Source organism: Callospermophilus lateralis, chromosome 7, assembly GCF_048772815.1.
Source record: "Callospermophilus lateralis isolate mCalLat2 chromosome 7, mCalLat2.hap1, whole genome shotgun sequence".
Taxonomy (NCBI): Eukaryota; Metazoa; Chordata; class Mammalia; order Rodentia; family Sciuridae; genus Callospermophilus; species Callospermophilus lateralis.
The window spans coordinates 26,667,654-26,681,430 of record NC_135311.1 but is presented as its reverse complement, the minus strand read 5'-3'; the positions used below and the strand labels follow the sequence as shown (position 1 = coordinate 26,681,430).

Below are 13,777 nucleotides of genomic sequence, written 5' to 3'. Positions count from 1 at the left end.
TAACTTATAATCGTATTAACTTTATGCAACTATGTGGTTCTTAAAATATTTGGATCCATTTCAATTTATTTTTACCTAGGAGTGCACTCTTTTATGTGATGTCACTTGATGTAACTGAAATAAGATTTTTGTGTATACATATTTATTTCTTATAGTCAGGAATGAGAATAAGGATTTTTTGGTCATCACAGGAACATTGCCGGCTTTGTTCCTGTGTCGAGAAAATGCATCCCCATAACCTCCAAAATTAAAGTTAAATATAAAGAAGCATGTTTGATATCTCTTATTATTAGGACATTATTTAGTAACACAACTATGAGAAAAGTCAGGTTATTTAACTCAGAACTAACTTAAATTTAGGGCTGCAACATAGAAACCTGTGGAATTAAATTTTGTCTGAAAAAGATATCTTTTGTTAGCAATTACAAGTAGGCATTCTTAAAAAACACAGGCTCTGAGCAGCTCCCATAGCAATCTGAATCAGGAAGTACAGGTTAGTGGCTGGAAGGCGGAACTAGAAGTCCTGTCTGAGTGACTGACTGTGGAAGAACCAATCGGAAGCCTGCGAAAGTGCGGGAGGTGGGACCAGGAAGCCCGCTCCTCTGGCCAGGCCCCACATGGTTACCATGGTGACGCAAACACCATGGAGTCTGCAGTCCATTGTTGGGGCAAAAGTTTTCTGAGTTTTCCCAGCCCGTTGTATTTCGTTTGATTTTGTCTGCATTTTTCCCCGCCTGGCCAAGATCCTACTAGGGTAGCAGCTTGCTTTGTCTCTGTGACCCGCCATTGCAGCGCATGTACTCCCGCATCCTGCACTTTTTTTTTTTTTGTGGCTCATGGGTGCTCCATAATTTTTTAGCGTCAGATGCCAGTGTTCCCATCAGATTTTAAGCTAGTCTGTGTTCAGCATTAAGGTCAAGTCATTTAAGGGTTAAAAGCACTGCTGACCACTGGGACTAGGACCCCATAGCACAGCAAGCAGCAGCTCAAGTCCCTAGTCCCCTCAGCTGAGTCACAGTCATTCTGATTCATAGGACAATCATGTAGCAAAGAAGTCAGTACAAACTTTCTGAGTATTGACAAAAACAATAGAAAATTGAAATTTATTTCTCTCCAGGTAAACATCACAACATTTTCTCTCCCTTTTTCTCATTCCCCTAGCGCAAACTTCTAGAACATAAGGGCCAAAAAATGGGTTTTTTTAAGCATTTTTTTAATATATATATATTTTAGGTGTAGATGGACATAACACAATGCCTTTATTTTTATGTGGTGCTGAGGATTGAACTTGGGTCCTGCCCATGCCAGGCGAGCACTACCTCTGAGCCACAATCCCAGCCCCCAAAAAATATTTTATAAAGATTTAAAAAACAATTTTAAAAAATCCACAAAAGCACTCTTTCCATGGAGAGGACCCAACTCAACAACACAGCCCATTAATCATCTGAATTTAGAGTCTCTAGAATTATACCCCGATATTAAAATCTTAACATCACAGATTTTCCTTTTGTCTAATTCACTTACTTTCTACAATTCAGCCCACAATACTCAATACTCTGCAATCCTAAGCAGCTTAACTTCTGGAGAGAACTTTCAGCTTCACTAAACTTTTAATATTTAAATTTGAGTCCCCTTAAGAGCCAGCATTTGTAGCTTTTGTCCTGGCAGCTTAAAGACATAGACCTTTTGGCCTACCTTGGACGCCAATTGCCGGGTTTCTGTTCTTGTGACTAAAAGACTCAGGGGTCACTCCAGTTAAACTGGGCTAATTGGGCTGCATTAAATAACCACACAAGAGACAAAAATACCTTTTTCTTTGGGGTTGCTGTGACAGCTCCTCTGACCTTAAGGATCCCCAGGAAGAGAGAGAGGGAGAGCACTCCCTGACCCCTTTTATTTATTTATTTTTTATTAGCTACACATGACAATACAATGCTCTTGACAATTCATACATTTGAATCAAATGGGGTATAATTTCTCATTTTTCTGATTGTACAGGTTGCAGAATGACATTGATCATACAGTCACCTATATACATACAGCAATCATAATGTCTATTTCATTCTGTTGCCCTTCCTATCCCCCTTTCCCCTCCCCTCCCCTCTCTCTACCCAATGTAATGTGACACACTTTTTTTTTTCCTCCTCACAACAGCATACATGTATTCTGTATAACGATGAGGGTCTCCTTCCATCTTCCGTTCAATTCCCCTTCTCCCTCCTTTTCCCTCCCACCTCTCTTCCTTATTTAGTGGTAATCTTCTTCTCATGCTCTTCCTCCCTATCCCATTTTGAGTCACCCCCTTTATATCAGAGAAGACATTCGGCATTTGTTTTTTAGGGATTGGCTAACTTCACTTAGTATAATCTGTTCTAATGCCATCCATTTCCCTGCAATTGCCATGATCTTGTTATTTTTTAGTGTATAAATGACACATTTTTAAAAATCCATTCATCTATTGAAGAGCATCTAGGTTGGTTCCACAGTCTAGCTATTGTGAATTGTGCTGCTATAAACATTGATGTGGCTGTGTCCCTGGAGTATGCTCTCTTTAGGTCTTTTGCATATCCTCTGAGAAGGGAAATAGCTATTGAGGAGAACTTATTTAAATGAGGCAAGGGGTCAGGTTTCAGGGGGCTGAGTCTATCTTCATGATGTCCACTGTCAGCAGGTTGACTGATACCTGGGTAGGCCACACCCAAGTGCACAATAAGAGAAGGGGACACACACAAGGCACTTCCATGGAAGATTTTATCCTAAACAGGGCAAGGGGTTATATTACAATGGAACAGGTGAGCATAGCTCCACCCATGGGGCTGTAGCAAGACACACCCATACATGAGACACCAATCCTGGGACCCAAGAAGGGTGGGGAAAGATCTGTCACATTTCTGCAACAGAGTGCCTCAGCACCCAGCCAGGGAGTGTGACTCAGTCACCTGTGAGGTTGGTCTCCCACACTTCTGGAATTAGTCTTCTCCAAGGTCATTCACCCAGGAGGTTTTTGTCTATCCTTTTCTCCAGCTAACCCTTGTGTGGGGTGGCTCTCAGGGTTGTAATGGGCTGGAACTTTTCTGTGGCCACTAACAGCTTCTCACTCTTTGAAATCCAGACCCTTTCAGAGTTTTGGGGATAATTACTAAGAGGTCGAAGTGGGTACAAAAGGCCCTACTCTTTAAAAAATAAGCTAGACAGCTGGGTGTGGTGGCACATATCTGTAATCCCAGTGACTTGGGAGGGCTGAGGCAGGAAGATTGCAAGTTCAAGGCCAACCTCAGCAACTTTGTGAGAACTTGTCTCAAAATAAAAACAAAAAGGGCGGGGGATGTAGCTCACTGGTAAAGAGTCCATGGGTTCAATCCCCAGCACCTCCTACTGGGGAAAAATAAAAGATAAAATAGGCCACACTTAATTTCAATCATGAAAAAAATTACATTCTTGAGAGTTAATGTTGAAAATTAAGAAGGCTATCTACCAGACCAGAGTGTATAGGTAAGTACTTTATACCCTTGGGCTAGCTATAAGGCTCCAGAGGTCATTCAGACTGAAGGGCAGTCAACCTGGGAAGGTCTCAGACTTCTGGCCAGCCTCAAGGAACTAGTATATTAGTGTAAGTTGAATCCCAATATGTTCCAGTGCCTACCCCTGACTGACATGGAGTAATGACCTCAATATATATGTTGACCAACAGATTAAATAGATGATGTAGTGGGAAGGGGAATTTTTGGTTCTCTGTGTTTTATGTTAGTCTGGGAAAGGCAACCTACTCAGGGTCTTCCTAAATCAGGAATGTTTTAATCACTTTTAAATATCCTCCATGTCTAGCAAGCCCACATCCCATACAAGCTCTTGATACATGTAGGCCAACAGCTACATATTACCAGAGCTACTTGTCGAACCTATAAGGCTGGTCCTGGGAATTGTGAATAAAGGGCAAGGGCCCAAGAGTCTTTCACTCAAATGAAACCACCCACCTGAACACCCACCAGGAACCCCCAGATCATAAACCAGCAGCAGGAGACAGAACACTTGGAACCAGTTTTTATGCTCACAAATCTCAGTTGTGAGCCCCTTAACACGTTCTGGGCCCGGGGCTGAAAGACATGAGGGCCGTGGTGATGCAGACCAAGAGCAGCTCTGTCCTCTATTCTGAAGATTCTGTGATCAGGAGAAGCATGTGAAGGAAGTGATCACTGCTCAATCATAAAACAGGCTTAAGTAAGCAACTCGGTTCCGATGCTTTCTAAATTCTTTGTCTGTGGACAGCTGCAATGAAAGACAATGTTCTAATGACAATCCTCTGCCTTCCTGTGTGTGTGTGGCACTGGGGATTGAACCCAGGACCTTGCATGCAAAATAGAAGCATGCATTCTAGCTGTGTGGCCCAGGTAAACCCCAGTTTCTAGTAATCCAGCCTTAGTCATTTTCTCAATATATGTGCACATCTACCATTTATCATCTTACTTTGATTAAAAAAAAAGTTGCTTGGCTTCTTGAAGACACAGATTATATGACTAATTCTTGAATGTTACCCATATGCCTTAGCACAATTATATTAATATATCAGGCATTTAGTAAATATTTGTGGAATTAATCCTAAATTCCTCTAGGAAAGAACTATATTTCAAGAAATAGCTAACATGGATGGAAGCATATGTTATCATTACTGTGTTAAATGCTTTTCTACATTCTCTCCATTATTAATCTTTACAACCAAATCAGATCAACTCTGTTGTTATTTCATTTTAAAGGAAGGAAAAAAAGATGCTTAGAAAAGTTCAAGGACTTGCCTAAGATCACATAGCAAGTCTACACAGGAGCTGGTATTTGAACTCAGGCAGTATTATCCCCAGAGTCTGTGCTCTTCACCAGAGTGCTCTATAGCCCTCCAATCATTTAGCACTCAACTTTATATTAGAAAGAGCACTGCATTAGGAGTCATAAGGTCTGTAGGACCTGTATGAATCAATCTTCCAGGGTTCCAGTATCACACATTGTCTTAAAGGGATATTTCTCCTGAACTTACTCCAAAGATTACTTGAGGAACAAATAAGAAAACATGACTTTAAATCAGTCCTATACACGGTTGAAAATCTAATGAAACTATGTAACTCGCTCAAAAGGATCCTCATATTTCTATGCACACAAAACTGTGCATATAATTTCAGGGGACCATGAACTTCACTTACAAGCTTCTGGTTATTAACCCTTGATAAATATGAACATATTAGAGCAATCTACAGAAATCCAATCTTATTACCTCAGCTTTTAGAGTTCTTTTCTGTAGACTTGGAAACTGAGCCCAATCTGGAGATCCAAATTTCATTGGCCAAGTAATTTTTGGGAATGGCGTCTTCTCTGGATTGTATGCACCAGGACTAGAAATTAAAAAAAAAAATACAAACATCATGTCTAATGAGTCAGTGGCATAGGATGAACTCCACTAGTAGGTAGTATGGCCATCACTGAAGTAGGTTTAACCTCTTGGGAGAAGGCAATGGACTGATTAACTTTTTGATGCTGGTCAAGCGTGGGTTTTTGCTTGTTAATGTATTTCTTTTTAGCTAAGGTAAAAGCTGCTTTTAAGAAATATTTCTACAATTCACTGTTCTGAGCCGGCACCAGAAGATCTCAGAAGAGGTGTTGCTAGAAGAGATCCATGATAATGATAAATTAGTTCTTTGATTTAAAAGTTGGTGGTTAAAATCCTGAAACAATCTATCTGCAATCTAGGGACATCAAAGCGGAACCAATTAAATTTCTTGGCCATGGAGTATTTAGAATTGCCTTGGTTCCTCAAACTTTGTCTTTTGAAAACTACACTGAGATTTCTTCTTGCTCTAGTCAGAATGGCAATTATCAAGAATACAAGTAATAATAAATATTGGCAAGGATGTGAGGGGAAGGGTACACTCATACATTGCTGGTGGCACTGAAAGTTGGAAAGCAGTATGGACATTTCTCAGAAATCTTTGAATGGAACCACCATTTGACCCAGTTATCCCACTCATGGCATAAACCTCAAAGACTTAAAATCAGCATATTATAGTGACATGGCCACATCAATGTTTATAGCAGCTCAATTCACAATAGCTAAGCTATGGAGCCAACCTAGATGCCCTTCACCGGATGAATGGATAAAGAAAATCTGGTATATATACATATGTAATATGTCTCAGCCATCAGGAAGAATGAACTTTTGTAACTCCATATGATGTACAACCACAAGAATGGGAAGTTATGCTCCATGTATCTATGATATGTCAAAATATATTCTACAGTTATATATAACTGAAAAGAACAAATACAAAATTTTTTTAAAAACTTTATCTTTTGGTGTTAATTCTACTGTGGTGGACATGGGGGTCAAGATTCAACACTTCAACTTTCTTAACACAAACTTGAAAAAGTTACTTTTACTGTTTGATCTTTGGACTTCTCATCAGTAAAAGAAAGACCCTGACCCTTTGCTGTGCAATTTCATACATTCCGAGTGGTTTCCTAACACATTAAGAATAAGCCCCTTGACCCCCAAAGTCCTCTCTACTCTAGCCTGCCCCTCCCTCTCTCTCTTCCTTCTTGCTCACTGCCCTCTAGCCATAGGAGCCTTCTTCTTCTTTCCCTCCCACCAAGTTCTTTCCCAGTTCATAGCCTTTGCACTTCTGACCTCTTCTGCCCAGGGTGTGCTGTCTCCAGATCTTCCCAGGCTGGCTCAATCTTGTCACTCAAAAATCAGATCAAGAGTGATGTGCTCAGAGCGTCCTTTCTTACCCACTGCCTTCATGAACATCATGGTCCTGTTTAAAGTTTCCTCATAGCACCTTTCCTGGTCACTCTACTTCCTGGTTTGTCCACAACAGCCCCAGCTCATGGCTGCTTCCCTTTCACTCTCAGAAGTGTCACAGTTGGTCAGATAAATTACATGGTCACCGTCTTTACTACTGTTGGTATTTCCTTGTGTGTTTACTTCTCATCTATTTGGACTCAAGAGTCCAAGCTCAGAGCCTCATGAGGTGGGTTTACTGAAAGAACTCTGCAACCTACAAAGTACAACGTACAAAGTAGCCAGGTGTCATGGCACAGATCTGTCATATCAGTGACTCAGGAGGCTGAGGCAGGAGGACTACAGTCTGAGGTCAGCCTGGGTGATTTTAGTGAAATTCTGTCTCAAAATAAAAAAGTAAATGGGGCTCCAGTACTGGGAAAACAAAACAAACAAAAATAAACAAACAAATGAACCCAAACTCTTTGGTATATTAGTAAATATTGACTAATGAATAACTGTGATTTTGCAATTACACAAGGCCAGAGACCTAGGAGGTAAGAGGTTAAATCTTTAAAGTTGGGCGGTTTTTTATTTAGTGGGATGGTTTCATTATAATCACTGATTTATGGACTTCTTTTCCTATTGCTTACTGATGAACTATACTAGAGAAAAGAGGAGACATACCCAGGGAAATTGTCTTTTGAATAGCTCTGAAATCAAGGCATCAAGGCATTAAATGGAACAAAACTTTGCTTTGTTTTTTCCTTCCAATTCTCTACTCTCTGGTACTTGCCTGGGTGAAGTGTCAATTCCTATTACGAAGAGAAAATTCAGTGTGTTAAAGGGAGACATACCTACACAGAAATGCTTCCATTTCAAAAAACCTCAATTGTCCTTTTCCTATTTATAAATCAGCTATGGTTCAGCCATTTCAAGATATACAAATAGGCTTATGTGGATAGAAAACCAAGCTATAGATGTGAGTCAGTCATGCTGGATGTATAGGTTGTAGTAATAAACCTAGGATGAGCAGAGAACCAAGACAACTTTAGCAGACACTATGCCCATGGTCCCACTGAGAAATTGTGAGAGCCAGTGTCCCTTGAGTTTCCATGGAAGTAAACATCCAATCAGAGATTAGGATCCTTGGTCCAGGATGTAGCTCAGTGATGATGTACTTGCCTAGTGAGTCCCTGGGTTCCATCCCCACCCACTGAGAGAGAGAGAGAGAGAGAGAGAGAGAGAGAGAGAGAGAGAGATTAGGATCCTTTGCTAAAGATTAGACTTAAAATCCAATCTCACAAAAGGATAGAAAAGTTGAAACCTGTTTTTCAACTGACAGGATAATATGATATATGTAAATGTAATTTGACCTCATGCATCTAAGCACTAAAATCCTTTGTTGGGACTATTTTCTCAGTGAACTGTTTTTGCTCTTCCCAATATACACACACTTCTTCAAAGCTAATGCCCAAACTTTTCATGCAGTCTCATGGATCATCATAAAATCCCAGCCTTTTACCCTGTTGACTGGCTTAAACCTCATAGCTGTTCTGGCTCCAAGAGTATATCCTTTTGTGCTGGTTGGAATCTTGGTGAGGTTGTATGCCAAGCCACAGGACTTCAAGTAGTAACATATGAATAAAAAGAGAGAAAGAGTAAAGAACAACATCAACACCACAGTGAGCAGCCTTCATCTGAACTACTCTGTAAGACATGCTCTTTCTCTCTTGACTCCTTCAAGGTCAATACCACACAATAATCACATAAATAATACATGTAATTTTGCAAGGGGTTGTGTCATAATTTAGATGTGATATGTCCCCCAAAAGCTCATATATGAGACAATGCAGGAAAGTTGAGAGGTGAAATGATTTTGTTCCAAGAGTCTTGAGCTAATCAGCACTTTAATTCCCCCCCAGCATAGAGATTAACTTGGTGATAACTCTAGGCAGACAGAATGTGCCTAGAGGAACTGGGTCTGTTGGGTGTGCTTGGGGTTCATGTTATGTTCTTATGAGCAGAGCTTTCTCTCTGCTTCCTGACCCTCATGTTCTGAGCGGCTTTCTTCCACCAGATGTTATGCCTCCCCTCAAACCCCTAGGAATGAAGCTGGCCATCTGTGGACTGAGACCTCTGAACCATGAGCCCTGAAATAAACTTTTCCTCCTTAAAATTGTTCTTATCAAGTCTTTTGGTAGAAGCAAGGAGAAAGCTGATTAAAAGAGGGATGTGGTTGGACAGGTAGAATAAATGACATCTTTGTGCATTCTAATAAATTCCAACCTCTGAATTTCATAGTTCTGAAATTGTTCCAGTTGCACCCGGCAGCCTGAAGGTAGGGCCATGGGAAGGAACTGGCCTTGGCTCAGAGCCTTTGAGGTGGGGATGGAGTGGGACCATATGGAGACAAGGTTGCTTTCCTTGGGTGGAACCTGGTCCTTTACTCTCTGTATTGGCTGGGACAGCTGGTTGCCCACTAGGCACTTTCTCATGCTCTCACCCAGAAGATCACAAAGCCTAGTGTTTGTTTTCCAGGGGAGTTGGGTCTCCCTTCCACATCCAGGAAACAGATCCTTGTAAGGGAAAGTGAATACTCACATCTGTCATGTAACTTCCAGGCCCTGTGTGAGGAAATCCCCTAAGAGGGAGAAAGTTGTTCCCCATCTGGTTTGAGGGATAGAAGCGAGGAAAGAGCCTCCTGGGTTGGCATGATCCAAAGGAGTTTTTATTGGGCCTCTCTGAAAATCAAGAAAGACAAACTCCAGGTTAGGGAAGGCACTGGATCTTTGCAAGCTGTTGGAGGAGAGGAGAGTCCAGACAGGTAGAACAGAGGCCTGGGCCCCAAGGAGTTCTCACAAAAAACAGACCAACTGCACTTCCCTCTAGGGGCCAACTGCACTTCCCTCCCCTCCAGCCTTCCCATCCTCACCAGCCTTTTCCTTCCCTGTGCTCTGGACTCCTCTGCCTGCCTCCTCACCAGCTCTGCTGCAGCACATCTCCCACAGCTCCTGTAGCTCTGTGTACTGAGTAGTCAAGGGAACCAAGGCACTAGCCTGGCCCCAGCTGGGGAACTCAGGAGGGGGAACAGGATCCTGGCTGCCAGCAAGTGGCAGTGCTGAGCAGGAGGTGAGAGTCCACACTTCCAGACAGAACCCAGAGGGCAGTGAGTCCAGCAGCTGGGCCAGGGGTAGGAGGTCTGTTAGACTCCCAGCTGGAGGGGCTGAGTGGGCAAGGGGGGTGGCAAAGGGTTTGGAAACCGTCAGGAGGAATGCACTGCTGAAGAGGTAGAGAGGGGGTTCAGTACTTGAAGACTGAACTTCAAGGATGGAAGGAAGTTCTGGTTGGGGTAGGAGCATGGGCAGGGGAATGCCAGGGGGCATTGAAGTGAGATCTAGTTCCTTGTCAGGTCCCTCTTAGGCCCTTTTTCCCATTTTCAGCCCCTTCCATCAGGTTGTCCCTCCTACCTTCCTGGGGGGGATGGAGAAGGAGGTTGGGGATCCTGTGAAGTGAGGTGGGGTGGAGAAGATGGAGACCAGCTTGAGCCTTTTTTTAAAAGACTGGTGGCTCTGAGTGGAACAATTAGAGTGCAGTGGAATCATAGAAATGCTTAATATTTTTTAAAAATTCTTGGGCATTCCTTTAATTTGAAACCCCCTTTTGCTTATCTCTAAATTGGGACTGACATTATCTTTTTTATAGGGATACTGAAAGGATTAAGGTGATAGAATCAAAACAATGCATTGCCTGGTACTTTGTAGTTGATCACACAGAGGTGGTCATTACTGAAGATAATGTCCATCTAGCTTATGAGCACACCATCCATCCTAACCCATGAAAAAACGTCAGTCTGTTTGTTGTTGACTTTTTTACCTTGTCTTGGATATTAACACTAACTTGTTTCACTGGATTTTAAGTTGGCCTTAGGAGTTATCCACGTGTGGGAGGTAACAGGAGACATAATGTAACCGGTTCATACTGCCCTTTGGTCCCTTAAGGATGACCTGGGATCCACACACACTCTGGGTTAGCAGTATCTTCATTAATTTATAATCTATAAAATTCTGAATTTTATAGATCTAATAAAGGTTTTCCCCCCAGAGTGATACCTAAAGTATATTTTGGAAAATTGTGGAAGCACTAATTTATGGTTTGTATTTAAAATTTTTTTATGTTTTAGTTAGGCACATAATAATTTTGCATATTTATGGATTACCATGTGATGTTTTAGTACATGTTTACATAGTATAATATGCAAATCAGAATAAGCATAACTTTGGCCTCAAACATTTATCATCTCTTTGTAATTAGAACAGTCAAAATCCTTTCTTTCAACCATGACATCCACCTTTAATCCCAGCAGTGGGAGGCTGAAGCAGGAAGACTGTGAGTTCAAAGCCAGCTTCAGCGACTTAGTGAGGCCCTAAACAACTTAACAAGACCCTATATGTCTGGGTATGTGGCTCAGTGGTTAAGTGCTCCTGGGTTCAATCCCTGGTAAAAAAAAAAAAAAAAAAAAAATCATTTCTTCCAGTTGGAGAAAGAATTTTTGTTTAAGAATTATAAGCTCAGCGAGGCTAAACATCCTTCATTACACTGTCTAGTTATATATATGAATTGTTTCATATACCATATAACATTTAAAATGTCCTGCTGGTCTCTACAAAACCTTTTGAAAGTACTTATATATATATATATTAGTACACAATTTTTTTTCAAGAGATAATATAGAGACCAGTAATATAGAAAATTGTTAATAGGAGCCAAGCTTAAAAGGAATAAAGATAAAATCTCAAAGTTGTTGTTCAGTTTACTCCAAGCATTCTGCTACTCAAATTATGATTATGTCAATACCAATGGTAAATAGAATGTACAGAGATGTTTATATTGATTTTATAATTTTCACTTTCATTAATATTTTAGGTAATATTAACATTTCTAGGTTCTCAGTGTTTCTTAAAAATAGTGTTTTCATTATTAATGACAGGAGACATCTCATAAAGTATGCTGAAGATATATATGGCAACCAGTTTCTACATTGATAGACTGATCTACTTCAGACTAATCTTGTAGCCAAGAAAACCTGGGTAGAAAAGCTGGACAAAATAAATAAATATGTTTCAAGCTATCAGAGATATTAAGGAAGAAAAAAATGCAGGGACTAAATCAAAAACCATATCAAACTTCATTAAGGTGAATTCCAACAGTTGGTGTATTGTTCTCTTTGTCATTTGCTAATTAAAAAGCTGGCTGAGAACTAGAGTATTTGAGCAGAGCTTTGGACAGATGATTTGAAACCTGGGGAAAAAATTAGGCTGGGTATGGAGAGGGAGAGATTGGAAAACACCCTAGAATTCTAGTTAGAACTCTAAAGAGATAAACCCTGAAAATTGCTGAGAGCCATGGCCGAGCCTGTACGGCCCCTGGTATTTTGCCAACAGTATTAGTTGACAGGCAAGGCATTACTATCCGCCTCAGCCACTACTTTCCAGTTCTGGCACTACTTTGGAGTTCTCATGGGGATTTCCAGGGATTCCCCCAGAGTTCCCATTGGTTGGGGAAGTGCAGGAGGAGGGATTTTCGGAGGAGATATTTCCAGTGGCTGGTTCCCGGATGAGCCGCGTGGATTCGGGAGAATTCCCCAGGAGCATTTGTGAAGGTTTTTGTTGGAGTTCAGAAATAAAGTTTGTTCCTGCTTCAGTGGCTCGTGATTTGTGCCCAGCCAGACTGGGGCAGGAAATGAGGATAAACAAGAAATAGATGAGCTCTCAAAAGCCTCTGAAATCCAGCTTTGCATCAACTCAATTCCCAATTGCACTAAAATAATTTGCTTATCCCCTTATTGTATGCAGGAGACAGAAGTAAGTCATCTTTGAAGATAATAACATTGAGACCCTGAACTGGTATTTTTCCATGCAGAATATTTGACTTTCAATATAAAATAACTGCTCATACTAAAATAAATCAGTAAGAGTAGTAGAAATACTACCAAGGAAATTTAAACTCCATTAAATGTGGAATTTAAAATAAACCATGCTTGGCTTGAAATTTTGGAGAAAGCAACAGGCAAACATTTGGAAGCAAAAGAAAACAAGAAAATATGTGACCATGAAGTAAATGCATGGCTTCTGAGGTAAGAGGCTAAAAGAAGGTAAAAAAGAACCTAAAAACAAAGTCAATAAAATTTCCATTGTATTAAAAAGAAAGAGAATTTCCTCATTAATTTCCTATTCACGTTGTCAATATGGGCTCACCTACATCCAGATTGATGCCAAATTTATCAAATGTTCATTAGAGCCAATCTGAGCACAGTACAAGGACGGACTCTCTATGCACCTTGTTTGTCCCCTGTATAACCCACTGAGTAATGACAAAATTGAGAATTTAATGCAGAATTTTAAGTATTGCTAAGGAATATGAAGGATCCAATGTTTGCATGATCACCATTTACAAAGTAACTTCTATGTAGGTGACTACTTAGTACTGAGGAATATAGAAGACAAATTTCTATTTTGTGGCCACTTTTGATGAAGACCTTAAGGTTAAGCAGGTTCCGTCAGGCACATTTCTAATTATAGTTAGAGCATCAAGAAAATGCCAGATATTTTATGGAGACTCTGTCATAGTTTTATGAGACTGCCTACTGCTTTCCTCATTTGAATATTTCTGAGGCCAGCATAAGAATTATTATTCCAAGGAATCACTTGCTTTGTTGCAGAAGTCTAAGAATAAGAATGTGAATAAGCAGATGTAAATTTTGGTATAATATTTTCTTTATTTTAAAAAAAAAATATTTTTTTAGTTTTCGGCGGACACAACATCTTTCTTTGTATGTGGTGCTGAGGATCGAACCTGAGCCGAATGCACACCAGGCGAGCATGCTACTATGTGAGCCACATCCCCAGCCCTTGGTATAATATTTTCAATATATTGTCTCATTAAAAAATGTATTGAGGGGCTGGGATTGTGGCTCAGCGGTAGAGCGCTCGCCTAGCACCGGCAGGACCAGGG

General features: G+C 40.7%; 1 pseudogene; it reads right to left on the bottom strand.

The window, feature by feature from the left end:
- Positions 1-4,197: 4,197 nt before the first annotated feature.
- LOC143404133 (ciliary microtubule-associated protein 3-like) lies at positions 4,198-10,149 on the bottom strand (annotated as a pseudogene).
- Between the last annotated feature and the right edge of the window lie 3,628 nt (positions 10,150-13,777).